Source organism: Ascaphus truei, chromosome 5, assembly GCF_040206685.1.
Source record: "Ascaphus truei isolate aAscTru1 chromosome 5, aAscTru1.hap1, whole genome shotgun sequence".
Classification (NCBI taxonomy): Eukaryota; Metazoa; Chordata; class Amphibia; order Anura; family Ascaphidae; genus Ascaphus; species Ascaphus truei.
In genome coordinates, this window is record NC_134487.1 from 130,089,828 (window position 1) to 130,107,962 (window position 18,135).

Sequence of the window (18,135 nt, forward strand, 5' to 3'; positions counted from 1 at the left end):
GTGACACGCGTCAAATGATGCCACGGGTCACATGACGTGACCAGGATACCAGGAGGGACAAGGAGAGCAGGACAAGGAAGACGAGGGGGGGGGGGAGGCAGAAGAAAAAGTTTGCGCTCCCCTGACTTAGACTACTAAAGGCTTAATATTTGCCAATAAAGATGTTATGCGTTTTGTGTATTATTTGTAGGGTGTTTATGTTGTATGTTAATCGGTTGGTGCCGAAAGGTATTGCTTTGCAATGCATTGGTAGCCTCAGGCATCAAAGGGGTTTAATCAAATCCTGCCAAAGAGATTTATAACAAAGTCTATTATAAAACCCTATGGTAGAAAAGTGAGACATCTCCCACCCCTCCGCACTTGCATTGATAGCGCTGATAAACGCCGATTTCCAAGAGTTATTGCATCTCTAGGGCTGACTAATGAGAGTTAACACAATTTTCATGTATGCAAATGTGAGGAACATTACTACCAGTTTATGAGTAAATAATTCTTAATGAATATGGCAATAATCCTAAAAAGTATATCCACAACCCTATCTCATTAATAACACCAAATTATAATGTCATACACTCCAACAGTACCTATTAATAAGTACTGTACCTGTTTTTTTACGTCCTGTACCTATAAAATGCAGCAATTGTGTGTGTGTGTGTGTGTGTGTGTGTGTGTGTGTGTGTGTGTGTGTGTGTGTGTATGTGTGTACACACATTTTATTGGTAATATAATATTTGCATATAGTAAATTGCATTCAGGGTCACAGACAGATTTACCGGGGCCCAGGACTAGAGTTATGTCGGGGCCCCCCACGTGTTGAGCCCCTCCCCCATTTCACACCTCATGAATCCCCTCTATTTCCCCCCCCTCTTTCCATGTAATTCTCTAACTCTCCCCCCTCTCGCCTCGCATGTATTTCTCTCCCCTGCGTCTCACTCTTGCTCCATCTTTTTCTCACTCACTCCCTGATCCCCTCTCACTCACCCTACTTTCCATTAATTTCCCAACTATTACTCACTCAACCCCCTCTACAAAATACATACCAAAAAAATCCACCCACCTAAATACATATGTAGCCATGTCTGGTTTGGCTACTAATCTGCCCTGCCTAACATGTAAGTCCTGGTATCAGTGCAGGCAGTGTTAGGCCCAATCCGGGTTTTCCCCAGCAGTGAGCAGCTCCCTTGAGTGACCGGGGGGCAGAACAAGAACTGTGTTCTGCCCAATCCTGGGCTCAGACCTTGGACCCTCCCCCAGTTTACTTAAGGGGCTGCACATGTAAATTTAGTCAGTTGTCTCTCCCCTGAGAGAGACTGTCCCATGGAAGAGTGTGTGCAGGGCTCTGGCCACCCTCCATCCCCTCACTTAGGGGAGTGCGAGTGAGGACTATACCTCCTACTCCACCAGGGAGTAGGGGAAGAGTTAGAACCGACACTTGGGGTTGAGTCCAGGGACCCTGCTGAGGCTTGGAAGATGAATGAATCAGTTAAGGACTGGATCCTGTATGCTGTATCCCGTGAATTGCAGAATAAAGCTGTTCCTGTTTATAAAATATACTCCTGCCTGAGACTACAATCTATCAGGGGGAGTGTCAGAGGGTTCTCCTGCAGGGATTGTCTCCAGCATCCCTGGAGCATGCACGAGATGGAGGCGCTGAACCACCTCTCGGACTAACCATCACCGCAAAAGCCTGTCCTGTCTTCTCCATACCACCGGCGGAGCGCTCTGCATCCTGTGAATCAGCAGGTAAACAGCACTACACGCCCTGTAATAGGCAGATCTCCCAGAGGGTGAGGGAAACACTGTTACACATACAACCCCCCCACACCCCAAATACATACCAAAAAACTAACTCAAATACATACGTATAATCCCCCCTAATACATATATAAATACACCCACCCCCAATACATATAAAAATACACCCCTTTCAAATACATAGATGTAGCCGGGACCCCTTTTCTCACCCTTGTTGTTGGGGGAGGGTGCGCGGCAGAGCGGGTACTCCGATACGGAGGTTCCGTGTCATACAAGACGCCATGTTCTGGTTGGCATCTGTATAGACCTAACCTAGATAGAGGTTGCGCCTGCGCAGACGTGTGTTTGCAAGCCCGCGAAGGAGGAGAGCGTTAATTGGAGGGAGGTAGCGAGAGACGATTCCCAGCAGCCCCGCGGAGACCCCGTGATAGAGTTGAGCCAAAGGGCTGGGAGCTTGGGAGAGGAAAAGGAGGGAGTTACGCGCACGTTGGCTCAGAGCTGGCTGGAGAGGAGATGGAGCTTCGGAGTAGGGGAGGCCAACCGCCCCTGCGTAGGCCGTCTGCCCCCAGGCCCAGTCAGGCCCTGAGTCCCAGTAGAGACAAGCGGAGCTAGGGATTGCCATAGCGAGGTTCCCGATTCCCGTTAGGGTCACAAGATCGATAGCGGACTGATCTAATTGGTGGGAGGTCTGGGCTCAGACCCCACTAGCCCGCCGCCGCGTGTCTGGGTGGGATCGCCCCGGACCGCCACGTGGGTTGAAGGACGACATCTATATCCAGTGGAGCCTTTGTGAAGATTGTAGCAGTACCGGGTACCAGAGAACCCGGCAGGTATTTCTACAAGTGCACCAACGGTACCATCATTTCATTCGGGACACAGTGGCTGCGCAGTCACACTCACATATACATATATACCTGACTCACTTGAGGGTGGGAGGACTTATCCCAACGGGATTGGACACGGGGTGGGATCATCCGGTGGGGGGATCCGGGAGAATAGGCATCCGCCGTGGCGCTAAGTATAGTGTCTCCGCTAGGGAGGGCCGCCGAGACATATATATATATATATATGTGTATGGTGTTGCATGCAAGTAAAGTCGTTCTGGTTAAGGTATCTTGCTGTGTGGTGGTATTTATCGTGTATACATCCTGCGAAGATCCACTCCCCCTCTGGCTGGAGCTGTCGCAGGTGGAGGCGCTGCACTCCTTTATAATTATTGCGCGAGTACCCCAGGCTCTCCGTGGCAGAGACTTAGGCCCTGTGAGCCTACAGGTGATACAGCACAGGGTAGCGGCCTGCATTCAATAGGAAGCAGGGCTACATATATAAAATACACCCCCTCCCCAATACATATAAAAATACACCCACGCTCCCCAATACATAATAAAAATACACCCCCAATAATAATAAAAATGCACCCCCCAATACATTATAAAAACTACACCCACGCCCCAATACATAATAAAAATACACCCACCTCCCAAATACATTTAAAAATACACCCACCCCCCAATACATATGTAACAGTGTTTCCCCCACCCCCTGGGAGATTCTACCATTACTGGTCGTGTGGTGCATGATATCTGCTGGTAACAAGAGGGCTGAGTCGTCCGCCAATGGTAGTGGGGACACAGGAACAGGTTTCTGGGGTTCATACCCCACATATATCTTTAGCAGTGCAGCGCCTCCATCTGCCGTAGGCTCCAGGAACTGAAGGTGATCTCCCACGGTAGAACTTATTACCTCTCGCCACAGTAAGGTCACACACCAGGCAGGAGGTATATGCAAACAGGAACGGGTTTATTACTCTTCTGTACAGTTACAGGAACAAGGCAGGTTATGCCCGATGCAGTACTCTCAGCAATTCACCGGATGATGGTCCCTGGACTGTCACTACAGGCCAAGGGCACCCACAGCCGTCCTAGCTCTTCCCCACCTCTCTAGCAGAAGCAGAGGTATGGTCCACACAAACTCTTCCCCGGAGGGAAGAGGACTGAAGAAGGTCCAATCTCAGCCTTTCGACTGTGCGACCTGCTTCCTCAGTGGGGAAGGACAACCTACAAATTTAGGGCGTTCCTGCCTTTAAGTACTGCCAGGAGGAGGGCACCAGGTCTGGCTCATGATTGGTCATGCCCAGGCCTGATGTCACCGCCTCCCGCTGTCACTCAAATGCAGCTCCTCGAAGGGGGAAAACCCCATATCAACTACTGGCAACCTAATTGTACCAGGACTTACTGCCAGTACAAGGGCAGAATAGTAGCCACAGGTGACCTGGCTACACATATTAAAAATATACCCACCCCCAATACATATTAAAAATACACCCCCCAATACATATTAAAAATACACCCCCAATACATAATAAAAAATACACCCACCCCCCAATACATAATAGCAATACACCCAACCCCCAATACATAATAAAAATACACCTACCCCCCAATACATAATAGCAATACACCCAACCCCCAATACATATTAAAAATACACCTCCAATACATAATAAAAACACACCGACCCCCCAATACATAATAAAAATACACCCGCGAATACATAATAAAAAAATACCCAATATGTTAAAAATACACCCACCCCCAATACATAATAAAAATGCACCCCCCAATACATGTTAAAAATACACCCACCCCCAATACATAATAAAAATGCACCCCCCAATACATGTTAAAAATACACCCACCCCCAATACATAATAAAAATGCACCCCCCAATACATAATAAAAATACACCCACCCCCAATACATAATAAAAATGCACCCCCCAATACATAATAAAAATGCACCCCCCAATACATGTTAAAAATACACCCACCCCAATACATAATAAAAATGCACCCCCCAATACATAATAAAAATACACCCACCCCCAATACATAATAAAAATGCACCCCCCAATACATGTTAAAAATACACCCACCCCCCAATACATAATAAAAATGCACCCCCCAATACATGTTAAAAATACACCCACCCCCCAATACATGTTAAAAATACACCCACCCCCCAATACATAATAAAAATACACCCACCCAATACATAATAAAAAAAATACCCCCACAATATATACACACCCCACCCACCCCCAGCGTCGGCAGACTTGCGTGACTCCGCCTCTATCCTCACACCCTCATCTCTCGCCTCTCTCTCCCACTCCCCCACCCACCCTCATTGTCGGCGGCCTTGCGAGACCCCCACTCTATCTTTCACACCCACCTCTTTCTCCCCAACATACATAACAGATCACACACACATAATGCCCCCTCCTCCACATCCAACACAATATCCCCGCTCCCGCACATCACCCAACCGTGCACATCAAACCCCCCTGCACAACACACACATCCCCCCCTGCACATAACACATAATACTTCCCTGACCATCCATCTTCCCCTGCACATCACATCTCCTCTCTCCACCACTGCACACAACATCTCGTCTCCCCACTGCATATCACATCTCCTCTCCGCCCCTGCACACCACATCTCCTCTCCACCTGCACAGCACATCACCTCTCCTCCCCTGCACAGCACATCTCCTCCCCCCTGCACAATACATCTCCTCTCCACCTGCACAGCACATCACCTCTCCCCCTGCACAGCACATCTCCTCCCCCCTGCACAATACATCTCCTCTCCACCTGCACAGCACATCACCTCTCCCCCTACACAGCATATCTCCTCCCCCCTGCACACCACATCTCCCCCTGCACACCACATCTCCCCCTGCACATCACATCTCCACTCCCCCTGCACATCACATCTCCTCTCCCCCTGCACATCACATCTCCTCTCCCCCTGCACATCACATCCCCTCTCCCCTCTCCCCTCTCCCCCTGCACATCACATCCCCTCTCACATCACACATATAATACTTCCCTGACCATCCATCTTCTCCTGCACATCACATCTCCTCACTCCCCCCTGTACACCACATCTCCTCTCCCCTGCACATCACATCTCCTCCCCCCTGCACACCACATCTCCTCTCCCCCTGCACACCACATCTCCTCTCCCCTTGCACACCACATCTCCTCTCCCCTGCACACCACATCTCCTCTCCCCCTGCACATCACATCCCCTCTCCCCCCTGCACATCACATCTCCTCTCCCCCCTGCACATCTCCTCTCCCCCTGCACACCACATCTCCTCTCCCCTTGCACACCACATCTCCTCTCCCCCTGCACACCACATCTCCTCTCCCCCCTGCACATCACATCCCCTCTCCCCCTGCACATCACATCTCCTCTCCCCCCTGCACATCTCCTCTCCCCCCTGCACATCTCCTCTCCCCCCTGCACATTACATCTCCTCTCCCCATACACACATCTCCGCTCTCCCACTACACACATCTCCTCCCCCCCTGCACATCACATCTCCTCTCCCCCCATCACATCTCTCTCCCCCCAGCACACCACATCCCCTTTTCACCCCTGCACATCACATCTCCCCCCCCACCCTGCACACCACATCTCCTCTCCCCCCCGGCAACTTGGCATCCCCTCCCCCCCACACATCGCATCCCCTCTCCCCCCCCCGCACATCACATCTCCTCTCCCCCCTGCACATCACATCCCCTCTCCCCCACCCTACACATCACATCCCCACTCCCCCCTGCACATCACATCTCCTCTCCCCCCACCATACACATCACATCCCCTCTCCCCCCTGCACATCACATCCCCTCTCCCACTGCACATCATATCCCCTCTCCCCCCTACACATCACATCTCCTCTCCCCCACCATACACATCACATCTCCTGTCCCCCCCTGTACTTCTCCTCTCCCCCCTGCACCTCACATCCACTCTCCACCTGCACATCACATCCACTCTCCCCCCTGTACATCACATCTCCTCTCCCCCCTGCACATCACATCTCCTCTCCCCCCCTACACATCGCATCCCCTCTCCTCCTGCACATCACATCTCCTCTCCCCCATCACATCACATCTCCTCTCTCCCGCCCTGCACACCACATCCCCTCTCCCCCCTGCACATCACATCACCTCCCCCCCACCCTGCACATCGCAACCCCTCTCCCCTGCACACCACATCTCCTCTCCCCCCCCCACCCTGCACATCGCATCCCCTCTCCCCTTCATATAACATCTCCTCGCCCTCCCCCTGCACATCACATCTCCTCTCCCCCCCACCCTGCACATCGCATCCCCTCTCCCCTGCATATAACATCTCCTCGCCCTCCCCCTGCATATCACACACATAATACTCCCCCGCACATCAAATCCCCCCTGCAAGTCACATCTCCTCTCTCCACCCCTGCACTCCACATCTCCTCTCCCCCTGAACATCACGTCTCCTCTCCCTCCCTCTGCACATCACATCTCCTCCTTCCTGCACATCTCCTCGCCCTCCCCCTGCATATCACACACATAATACTCCCCTGCACATCTCTCCCCCCCCACCCCGCACATCACATCTCCTTCCCCCCCCCCCTTGCACATCACATCTCCTCTCCCTGCACATCACATCTCCCCTCTATAGGTGTCCGTAACTTCGAAGACGCACAGTCCAGCAGCCGAACTATGGCACGGGGGCTGGGCCTACACAGGAGGTCGCAACAGCAGAGGAGAGAGGCCTGCTACAGGGGGTGGGAGAATCTGGGGCCCTGCAACCAGACACGTAGCTGGCAGCGCTGGGGCCTGGCCTCAACTCCAGCACCAGCCGGCCGGGCACACCGCAGCCTCGGGGCCCAGGACAATTGTCCCAGCTCTCCCCCCCTGTCGGAGGCCCTGGTTACACAGGCTCCTTAGGAGGTGTCACTTAAGTGGAAGCGCCTCATTCACGCACTAACTTGGCAAACACAGTGTAACTTTTTTTATGTGACAACTGTCTGTTGTCTGACAAGGGTCTGTAACACAGCTATATCAAGCTTTAATGCATCTAGTCCAGTGATTTCCAACCGGTGTTCCCTAGCTAACAGGGAGGGAGAATTGGGACAACTGTCCCAGAGTTCACTACAATTTTTCCTCCCCCCTCACTTCACATCAGCACTGGAAGTCGAGTCCAACTTCCGACCATTGGACCAGCGCAGCCGACGAGGCGATTCTTGGGGGAGGGAGGGGGGAGAGGGGGATGTATGGGTGTCAGGGGTCATTAAGTGAGATTGGGGGAGAGTGAGTGAGTGAGTGAGTGAGAAAGAGAGGTAGAGGAGTGAAAGGGGGAATTGTGAGGGGGAAGAGAGAAAGCAGGGGTAGAGTGAGGGAAAGAAAAAATGAAAGGAAAGTGGGGGAGGGGGAGAGAGAGTGGAGGAGGGGAAGAGGGAGAGGAGGAGAGGGAGAGGGGGAGGGGAAGAGAGATAGGGGGGTGGGAAGAGAGAGGGGGAGGGGAAGAGAGAGAGGGGGAAAGGGAAGAGAGAGGGGAGAGGAAGAGAGAGAGGGGAAGGGGAAGAGAGAGGGGGAAAAGGAAGAGATAGAAAGAGGGAGGGGAAGAGAGAGAAAGATATGATGGGAAGACAGAGAAAAAGGTGAGGGGAAGAAAGAGAGAGGGGGGAGGGGAAGAGCAAGAGAGGGGGAAGGGAAGCGAGAGAGTGGGGGGAGGGAGGGAAAGAGATTGGGGGAGGGAAGAGATTGGAGGAGGGAAGAGAGTCGGGGAGGGGAAGAGAGGGGGGAGGGGAAGGGAAGAGAGAGAAAGATGGTGGGAAGACAGAGAAAGGGGTGAGGGGAAGAAAGAGAGTGGGAGGGGAAGAAAGAGAGGGGGAGGGGAAGAGCAAGAGAGGGGGGGAAGCTATAGAGTGGGGGGAGGGAGGGAAAGAGAGAGTGGGGGAGGGGAAGAGAGAAAGCGGAGGGGGAGGGGTGGGGGAAGAGAGAGAGGGGAAAGGGGGAGGGGGGAAAGGGGGAGAGGGAAAAGGGGGAGGGGGAAAAGGGGGAGGAGGTTGGGGAGGGGGAGGGAGAATGGGAGGGAGGAAAGGGAGAGGAGGTTGGGAGAAAGGGAGGGGGTTGTGAGAAAGGGAGGGGGTTGGGAGAAAGGGAGGGGGGTGGGAGAAAGGGAGGGGGAGGGAGAAAGGGAGGGGAGGGAGAAAGGGAGGGAGGGGGAGGGAGAAAGGGAGGGAGGGGGAGGGAGAAAGGGAGGGAGGGAGGAGGGGAGGGGAGGGAGAAAGGGAGGGGAGGGACAAAGGGAGGGGAGGGGAGGGACAAAGGGAGGGAGAAAGGGAGGGTGGGGAGGGGGGAGGGAGAAAGGGAGGGTGGGGAGGGGGGAGGGAGAAAGGGAGGGTGGGGGGGAGGGAGAAAGGGAGCTGGGAGGGAGAAAGGGGGGGGGAGAAAGGGAGGGACGGAGAAAGGGAGGGAGAAAGGGAGGGAGGGAGGGAGAAAGGGAGGGAGGGAGAAAGGGAGGGAGGGAGAAAGGGAGGAAGGGAGAAAGGGAGGAAGGGAGAAAGGGAGGGAGGGAGAAAGGGAGGGAGGGAGAAAGGAAGGGAGGGAGAAAGGGAGGGAGAAAGGGAGGGGGTGAGGGAGAAGGGGAGAAAGGGAGGGGAGGCAGGGGGGGGATGGGGAAAAGGGAGAGGAGGTTGGGGTAAAGGGAGAGGAGGGAAGGCAAAGGGAAGGAGGGGAGAGGAAGGAGAGGAGGGAAGGATGGGAAAGGGAGAGGAGGGAGGGTAAAAGGGAGAGGAGGGAGGGTAAAAGGGAGAGGAGGGAGGGTAAAAGGGGGAGGAGGGAGGGTAAAAGGGGTAGGAGGAAGGGGGAAAGGGGAAGGAGGGTGGGGGAAAGGAGGGAGGGGGAAAGGGGGAGGATGGAGGGGGAAAGGGAGAGGACGGACGGAGAAAGGGGGAGGAGGGAAGTGGAAAGGGGAAGGGGAGGGAGAAATGGGAGGAGGGAGGGGGAAGAGGGGAGGGAAAGAGGGAGGAGGTTGCTGGAGAGAAGGGAAGAAAGAGGGAGAGGAGGGAAGGGGAGGAGGGAAAAAGGGAGGAGGTTGTGGGAGAGAAGGGAAGGAAGAGGGAGAGGAGGGAAGGCGAATGGGGGGAGGGGGGAGGAGGGAATGCGGGGAAAGGGGAGGAGGGAATGGGGGGAGGAGGAGGGAAGGAGGGGGAACGGGATAGAAGGGACAGGAAAAGGGGTAGGCGTGAGGGAGTAAAGGGGTGGATTGAGGGGGAAAGGGAGAGGAAACGGGGTTGGGGAGGAGGGAAAGAGGGAGAAAGGGAGAGGGGAAAATGGGAAAGGAGGGGGAAAGGGAGAGTAGTGGAAAGGGGGGAAAGAGTGGGTGAGGGGGAAAGAGAAAGGGAGGGGGGAGAGGAGGGAGGGGGAAGGGAGAGAGAGGGGGATATGAGGAGGAAAGGGAGAAGGGGAGGGAGGGGGTGGGAAAGGGGGACAGAGAAAGCGGTGGGCATGGAAAGAGAGAGGGGTATGGGCGTGAGAAAGGGAGAGGGGTTAGGAAAGGAAGGGAGAGGGAAGGGGGTTGGGGAAAGGGAGGATGGCGGCGGGGGAGGAGAAAGGGAGAAGGGGAGGGGAAGAGAGAGGGGGTGAAGAAGAGAGACAAGGGGAGGGGAAGAGAGAGAGAGGGTGGGAGGAGAAAGGAGAAGAAAAAAGAAAGAGGGAGAGGGGGAGAGGGGAAAAGAGAAGGGGTAAGAGAGAGGGGGAGGGGTGAAGAGAGGAGAAGGGGTGTGTGGGGGGAGGGGTAGAGTGAGGGAAAGAGGGGGAGGGGAGAAGAGAGATGGGGAGGGGAAGGGAAGAGAGCTTGGGAGGGGAGGTTAGTGTAAGAGGAGAGGGGGGAGTGAGGGGGACAGGGATTTTTATGGGAGTTAGGGGAAAAGAGAGGGAGAAAGGGAAAGGGAGAGGGTGGGCCTGAAGGGGGAGAGAGGGAGGGGAGAAAGGGGGGAGGAAGGAAGAGAGGGGGTAGAGACAGGGAGGAGAGGGGATAGAGACAGGGAGATGGAATGAGGGAATGGGGATGGGAGGAAAGAAAGGGGGTGTGGTGAGAAAGGGAGGGGGAATAGGGGGAGGGATGGCAAGGGGGAGTGGGGAAAGGGAAAGGGTGGGAAGGAAGAGAGGGGGAGGGGAGAGAGGGCAAGGGAAAGAAGGCTGTGACAGAGAGTGAGGGAGGAGGAGGCGTGATCAAGGAGGAGGAGGCGTGATCGAGGGAGTGGAGGAGAGACAGGAGGAGGGGGAAGAGAGGGGAAAAGCGTAGGGAGGGAGGAGGGGAGAAAGGGCAGGGGAGAAAGGGCAGGGGGAAAAGGATGGGGGCAGAGAGTGAGGGAGGAGGAGAGGAGTAGAGGGGGTAGGGACAGGGGGGTGGAGGAGAGAATGGGGGGAGAGAGGGGTGGAGAGAGGGGGTACCGGGAGGAGAGGCAGGGGAGAGGGGAGAAGAAAGAGAGAGGAAAGTGGGGGGGGAGGAGAGTGAGGGAGCAGAGGGGGAGAGCGGGGAAAGGAGGAGAGAGAGGGGAGGAGAGGGGGTAGGGGAGGGGAGAGGGGGTAGGGGAGGAGAGAGGGGAGGGAGAGGGGGTAGGGGAGGAGAGGGGAGGAGAGGGGGTAGGGGAGGAGAGTGGGGATGAGAGATGAAGAAAGGGGGTGAGGATAGAGGAGAGTGGGTGTAGAGGAGAGGAGAAGGGGCGAGAGGAGTTTGGGGAAAGGGAGAGGGGGAGAGAAGAGGGGGTAGTGGTGGAGGGAGGAGGAGAAAGGAGAGAACGGGGAGGAGAGAGAGGGGATGGGGAGGAGAGAGGGGGAAGGGAGGTGAGGAGAGAGGGGGAAGGGGAGGAGAAAGGGGGAGGGGAGGAGAAAGGGGGAGGGGAGGATAGAGGGGGAGAGGAGAGGGGAGGAGAGAGTGGAGAGGAGAGAGGGGGAAGAGGGGAGGAGGTAGGAGAGAGGGGGAGGGCAAGGGAGGGGAGTGTGAGAGGGGAAGGGAAGAGGGTGAAGATAGAGGGAGTGTGAGAAAGGGATAATGAGGTGGGGAGAGAGGGAAATAAGAGTGGGAAGGGAGAGAGGGAAGGGGGAAAAGAGGGGGGAGAGATATAGAGATAGGGTTCCGGAACCAAAAAAGGTTGAAAACCACTAATCTAGTCCAAATAACCTTATCTGAAAGGTTCTCTATGAAGCCCCTCTGTAGTCCCATAGCCCGAGGGTGTGTGAAACATCATTGCTGTACATACGGCTGGGCCATGGTACTGCAGACCGCGCGGAGGCGTCCGCACGCTGAACGAACAGACTGCCTTAAGGCAGTGTTCGCGTCCATGCTGCATGCGGGTGCATCCACGCAGAAGCGGGAGGGGGCGCGTCTTGCATGAGAAATCAGTTAAACTAATCTCTCAGCGCGACAGACAGGTCACGTGAGCGGTTCGCCCAATGAGGGCAAACCAGCTCCGTGACATAACTGGCACGACCCTAGACACGCCCACGGATGGCGCGCGTACCATGGCCAAAAAATGCACCTGCTTCAAACAGGTGACGTCACAGCCACGCACGCCTCCGTACAGGCGAAGGCACTATGGACCTGGCCTAAACCTACACACAGTTACATGGCTACGACACAAAAACTGTACCCAACAAGAGGCACACAGTTACCAGTCATGAGAAAATGTGAAAAATTAGTGCGCTACTACAATCAATAAAAGTGAGGTGATATAGTGATGTAAAAAAAGGGTGACCTTTTAACACGTAGAGTATATGGAACGTCTGCAGCTGTGGCACCAGGGATGGCTCAAATACCCCCTATTAGCAAACAGAAATACAAAAAACACAGCGCACAACGCTCATAGTGCATTTCTTTGTAAATGCGGCTGTACTTTATATTTGTGTACTAATATTATTTTCCTTTATTTTAGAGTCACCACACACTGTTATACGTTTTTGTGCGTCAATTCATGTTTAATAAAGTTTATTGTATTGTAATAGGTTACCCAGGGCAACGTATATACACTTGTGTAGGCTTGGAGTAACTTGACTCCTCCCCGCTACCTCATGATTGGTTGCCACTCCCATTTGAAGGCCCAATCGGAGACAAGCGAGGGGTATTTAAGTGATATGATTTTGATGAGTCCTTATTCCCTGATGAAGAGACCCCTGTGGTCTCGAAACGCGTTGGACTAAAGACTACTTGTGAACCCTCACTACCAACCACCCCGTGAGAACCAGCCCGGTGCTTTTGCTGACTTGCGACGCCCAGTCGCGATCGTGTGACGTCACGAACCCGGAAGCGCCGAATCCAGACGCCCCACAGCGTGTGCTCCGCTGCTACAGAGACTGGAACAGTGAGAGACATTATTGCTTGGCACGGCGAATTGGCTGTACTGCTGTTCAGCTGAACTGGAGACCTCCTAAGTACTACCTTGAGGCTGTACTAACAGCTAACCGATCGGAAGACCATCCAGGCCCTACCCCGAGGCTGAGGGATTGAGAAGGAGAGAGCCACGACATCTCTATTGGCGTCCGTTGGTGCTTGGGTAACATTAACCCTGAAATTATTGTTTTTTCTATCTAAATGTACGCTTAATACTCACCTTTATTTTGTAGTTACCAGTCATACCTGCTGTCTGACATCATCATATGTTAGTCTGACATGCAGTCACAATACGGCCCCAGTGCCTGCGCTGCACGCACGCCTGCGAAGCTTGCAGCGCGTGCAGCCGAATTCCCTGTTCTGCAGTGAGGGGGCGTGATGGGGGAGTGAAGGGGGTGCGGCCTTGACATCACCCGGCAGGTTCATTGGCCTTCGGCTGGAGCGCCGGGGGCGTGGCCTAGCTCTCGTCGCCAATGTTAATCTCAATTTTCGGGTCTGCAAGAAAAACTCGCCTCGCAGCGGGCCCGGCCCCATTGAGAGCCGGCACTTGTCTCGCTGCAGCAGCCAGTGGGGACCAAGTAACTTGTGTTTCTAAAGTGCTTTTCATCCCAGAGCACTCTATAATCGTTTACTTTACCGGCATTCACACAGCCTGTTCTGGGAAGAAGCACATTTGTGACATTCTGATTTGCATAGCTGTCTCTAAAGGAAGGAGTGGAAAAGGAATGATGACACTATTTATATTATCACCTTATTACTGATGGGGGAAGTGAAACAAAGAGTGACAAAGTGTTTTTCACAAGATCACATTGATTGTCACTGGCTGAAGTGGGAATGAATCCCCTTAACGTCTCTACCCGAGGGTCCTTAACCTCTACAACACACCTTTTAGCTCTCCTACACTCAATGGCTTAAAAACTCGCGGTACTGTGGCTGTCTTACAATTTTTATATATATATATATATATATATATATATATATATATATATATATATATATATATATATATATATATATATATATACAGTGGTCGACAAATCACCAAAAAATCTACTCGCCGAACAAAAAAATCTACTCGCCACCTAGTACCACACGTGTGCTGCTTGGGCCAATAGGAGCTCGCCACGATGTTAAATCCACTCGCCCGGGGCGTGCAAATGTATAGGTTTGTCAAACACTGTATATATATATATATATATATATATATAGCAATAGGGAAAGCTCTATTGACACCAAGGATTGTAAATAAAAATGTAGGGATTCTCTGGATTGCAAATAAAAAAAATAGTAGTACTCTGGCTAAATGAAAAAGTAGTTACTCCATGCCTCCTAGTACCATCACACCCCGACCACTGACTACACTCATTAAGCTTTCCATTAAGTATCAGACTGGACAGACTTCAACATATGTGTTTCAACTGCTGCCTACTGAGGCCCATATGTTAATCTAGATGCAGGCTGGGTTTGTTTTAAGCAGTGTTTATTAACCTTTTTTTGGTTAAGGAGCTCTATAATTATATTGTGAAATTCTGTGGATCCCCAACCCTCTCAAATACCGAGTCTGAGATAAGATGCATTGAAAGGAACCCCAACCCTCTCTAATAGCGCGTCTGAGATCAGATGCATTGTAAGGAACCCCAACCCTCTCTAATAGCGCGTCTGAGATCAGATGCATTGTAAGGAACCCCAACCCTCTCTAATAGCGTGACTGAGATTAGATGCATTGTAAGGAACCCCAACCCTCTCTAATAGCACATCTGAGGTCAGATGCATTGTAAGGAACCCCAACCCTCTCTAATAGCGTGACTGAGATTAGATGCATTGTAAGGAACCCCAACCCTCTCTAATAGCACATCTGAGGTCAGATGCATTGTAAATTCTTCCGTATTTGGTACCATTTTCAAATGACCTGAAAATTTGCAGTGAACACTTTAGGTATGCCCACGGAACCCCTTTTAAAAAACACTGGTTTAAAGATCTATCATATGAAATATATGGCTGCTTTGCATTGTGTGCACTACACGCCCACTTTAGTCAATCAGAGCTAAGGACTAGAACAGACTTCCCAAGCCTATGACATTGGGCAACACATCTTTCATCTATGCTTCCCATTGGTTGCTTTGTAGACAATGAAGAATCTTTAGGATATAAGATCCTATGAACACTGACCTGGTAAAAGCTTACACTTTAAAAAAAAAAAAAACCTTTTTGTTTGAAATATAACATTATACATATATCAGTACATTTCAGCCCACATTGTTCTGTGGTATAAAATACTCTAGTGGCATATTAATGAAATAATATTTTTTTTTAAATGATCAGTTAAAACAAGCACCTCTTTGTCTGAATGGTTTGAAGAAGCTCCAGGGATATCCGAAGAAGCATGGGTTTACTGTATGGGATTAGCTTTGTGAGACCCTCTTATGATGATAAAGTCTCTTCTTCCATTATAGAGATGGAATTCGCTGTAATTTTTTAGAGGCATAGGTCAAAAACTCTCACCCCAGCAATGGCAGCCAGCGATTGTAATAGGTGTCCATGTGAATAAGATATCAGGGTTCAGAAAAGGCCACATCAAATAAATTACCTTTACAGTAGGTTCATATCTCAACTAAAATATCTTAGCTGGCTGGAGAAGTTATTTGTGCCGCCCCTTTTTAAAAACGGAGATGTAACTCTTTATTAATTCTCTGTTAAGTTGTGCAAACAAAGAGTTGTTATAATGGAACAGCCATAGTCATGAAATGCCTGGTGGGTTGGGTCACAATCAAGTCATCTCCCACTTGTTAGAAAGGAGTAGCACAGCTAGTAGTTCAGCTGATTCGTGTATGTTTGTGCAAGCGGAGTCTCTGTAGGGACATGCAATCCATGTAAACAGGGGAATCGGAAATCCCTTTTACTAGCAGAATACAGACAAAGAAGGAAGTCAACCACATCTTCAGCACACATCTAATTAACGTTAAGGAAAATAAAAGGTTTACTGTGAGCAGAGATAAAGAATAGAGAGGAATTATTGTATAATCTAGAAACACCCAATTACACACAAACTTAGACAAAGATAGATGATACATAATTTAAGTTGTAAGCATCTTTACATCAATATGTGGTACTGTATGTATTGTGTAGTACCAGTATTATAATTGTTGTGCTGTGGAGAATGTTGGAATAACATTCCAAGTGCAGAGACAAAACTATGTGTATTCACACACAAACAAGCACATACATCCTTGTGGCCATGAACACATCACGGCCTTACCCACTACATGCATATTATAGATATAATCATACACATCAATTCCTAGATGCATACACTGCAATGCACATGCACAGACAACCAGCGACATTTCCAAGTGTCTCAAACCTATACTGTAACCCATTCTGTGTTTAACTGTATTTCCTATAAATTGCAGTATACATTAATACCGCTCCTGCTAAAGTCTGCTTCTAATACTCGGTCTGAGACATGCCTTCACTGAGCACCGCCCCTTTAAGAAGAAAGCTACCTTTCTGCATAATGTATGGCCTATGTAATAGCCGCTGATAGCCACCATTTAATTTGGCTCAGTATTTTCTGCAAGAGCCCCAGAGGGACATGAAGTCAGGCATATACAAAGAAACTGTGATTAACCCATCTGCTCCCAGGAAGACCAGCTGAGCACCACAAGCAATCAGTAGGAAATGTATGCAAAAATGCCACTCAAGGACCTAGAGGTGTGTGTAGGGTTGGAAATCTTTCCCCAGCAACACATACATGAAACCATGTGGATCTAATTTGCCCTTTAATGGATATAATCTGTTAGATGTAATGGAGAGGTTGATATGTCACAAACAGTGTATTAGGGCATCAAAGGGTTTGAGTTACCATTGAATATTATTATCCTGCAGTGTCATGACAAACACCCTAGTGGCAGTTTCTAAGCTTTGGGTGTTGTGGAACTAACAACATATAAAAGCATTAGCCCCAATATAACCAAAAGTTACCAACTGTGAAGTTCAGCTTAACAATCATATGCATCGGATGTATCACATCTCACATTATTTCTGGATCGGAATACCATACACCGTTATGGTCTTGAGCTAAAATGAATAACATGGATTAAAATACTATTTTGTAGTGTGCATTATGTGTGGGAAGAAGGTTAAATTATCCAATTATAGTTAAGTGGCATACTTTAGCCAGCTCTCTGACAGGGGAGGCATTTATGTAATACTACACTATCCTTATATGCTTAAATGATCAGTGCCACGTAGGTCAAAATATATCTTTTTACATTTATCAGTGTGTTTGGTTTCCTTAATAAAGATTCAATAACCCTTAAAGTAACTGTTGTACTTATTTTTATCTTGTGAAAAATGTATGTTTTGCATTTCTCCTGGCCCAGTGAATTCAAGCATATCAGCCACTTATATTGATCTGTTTGACTAATCACTACACTATAATTAATTTCCACCAAAAATGACAAAACGAACAATTTACATGTGGCTTTAAGGAATGACAACCCGTCAATAAAGATTGCAACAACAAAAAACTCCAGAGTATCTGCTTTCCATGAAAATGTTAAGTTGAAACAATTATTTCAAATACTTATACTTGTCTGATTTTTTAAAGGTCCCAATCAGCTCATATTAAACCAAATAAACAGGCCACTGTAATTGGTTCATGTTTGTCCAGTTAGGAATGATCCCTACAATGGTCATTCTCTTGTGCTTCCTCCATCGTCTTTCTGTTTGGGGAAATTAGACTCATATCAGCACTGGACAGCGCCCAACAGATCAGCAGGGACAAATCCGTGAGAGATGTACTCCTGCGGCTAATACTGTACCACATAGTTCTTGTTCTAAACTCTCATGTCACTGACCTTCCCTAAACCATCCATAAAAGGCCTATACTAAGTCCTCCATTCCAACCATAAGATAGATCCTTCTTGTTATGTTAGAGTGTTCAACCATAAGCTTAACTCAACTATCCTCACTATATAGGTCTAAAACGCTCACAATTGTCTTAATCAGGTGTGCCCTCAACATTGTTTATCCAGGAATCTTGTTACTCAGGTGTGTCCTCAACATTGTTTATCCTGGAATCTCGCAACACAGGACTGCTATAACACAGAATATGTTAACTTCTTCAGACTAGGCGTTTTTTA

General features: G+C 50.3%; 1 protein-coding gene across 2 annotated transcripts in view; it reads right to left on the minus strand.

The window, feature by feature from the left end:
- Window positions 1-18,135, minus strand: part of SNCB (synuclein beta) — a 46,749-nt gene that overhangs the window by 26,376 nt on the left and 2,238 nt on the right. The gene's annotated exons all lie outside the window — the stretch shown is intronic.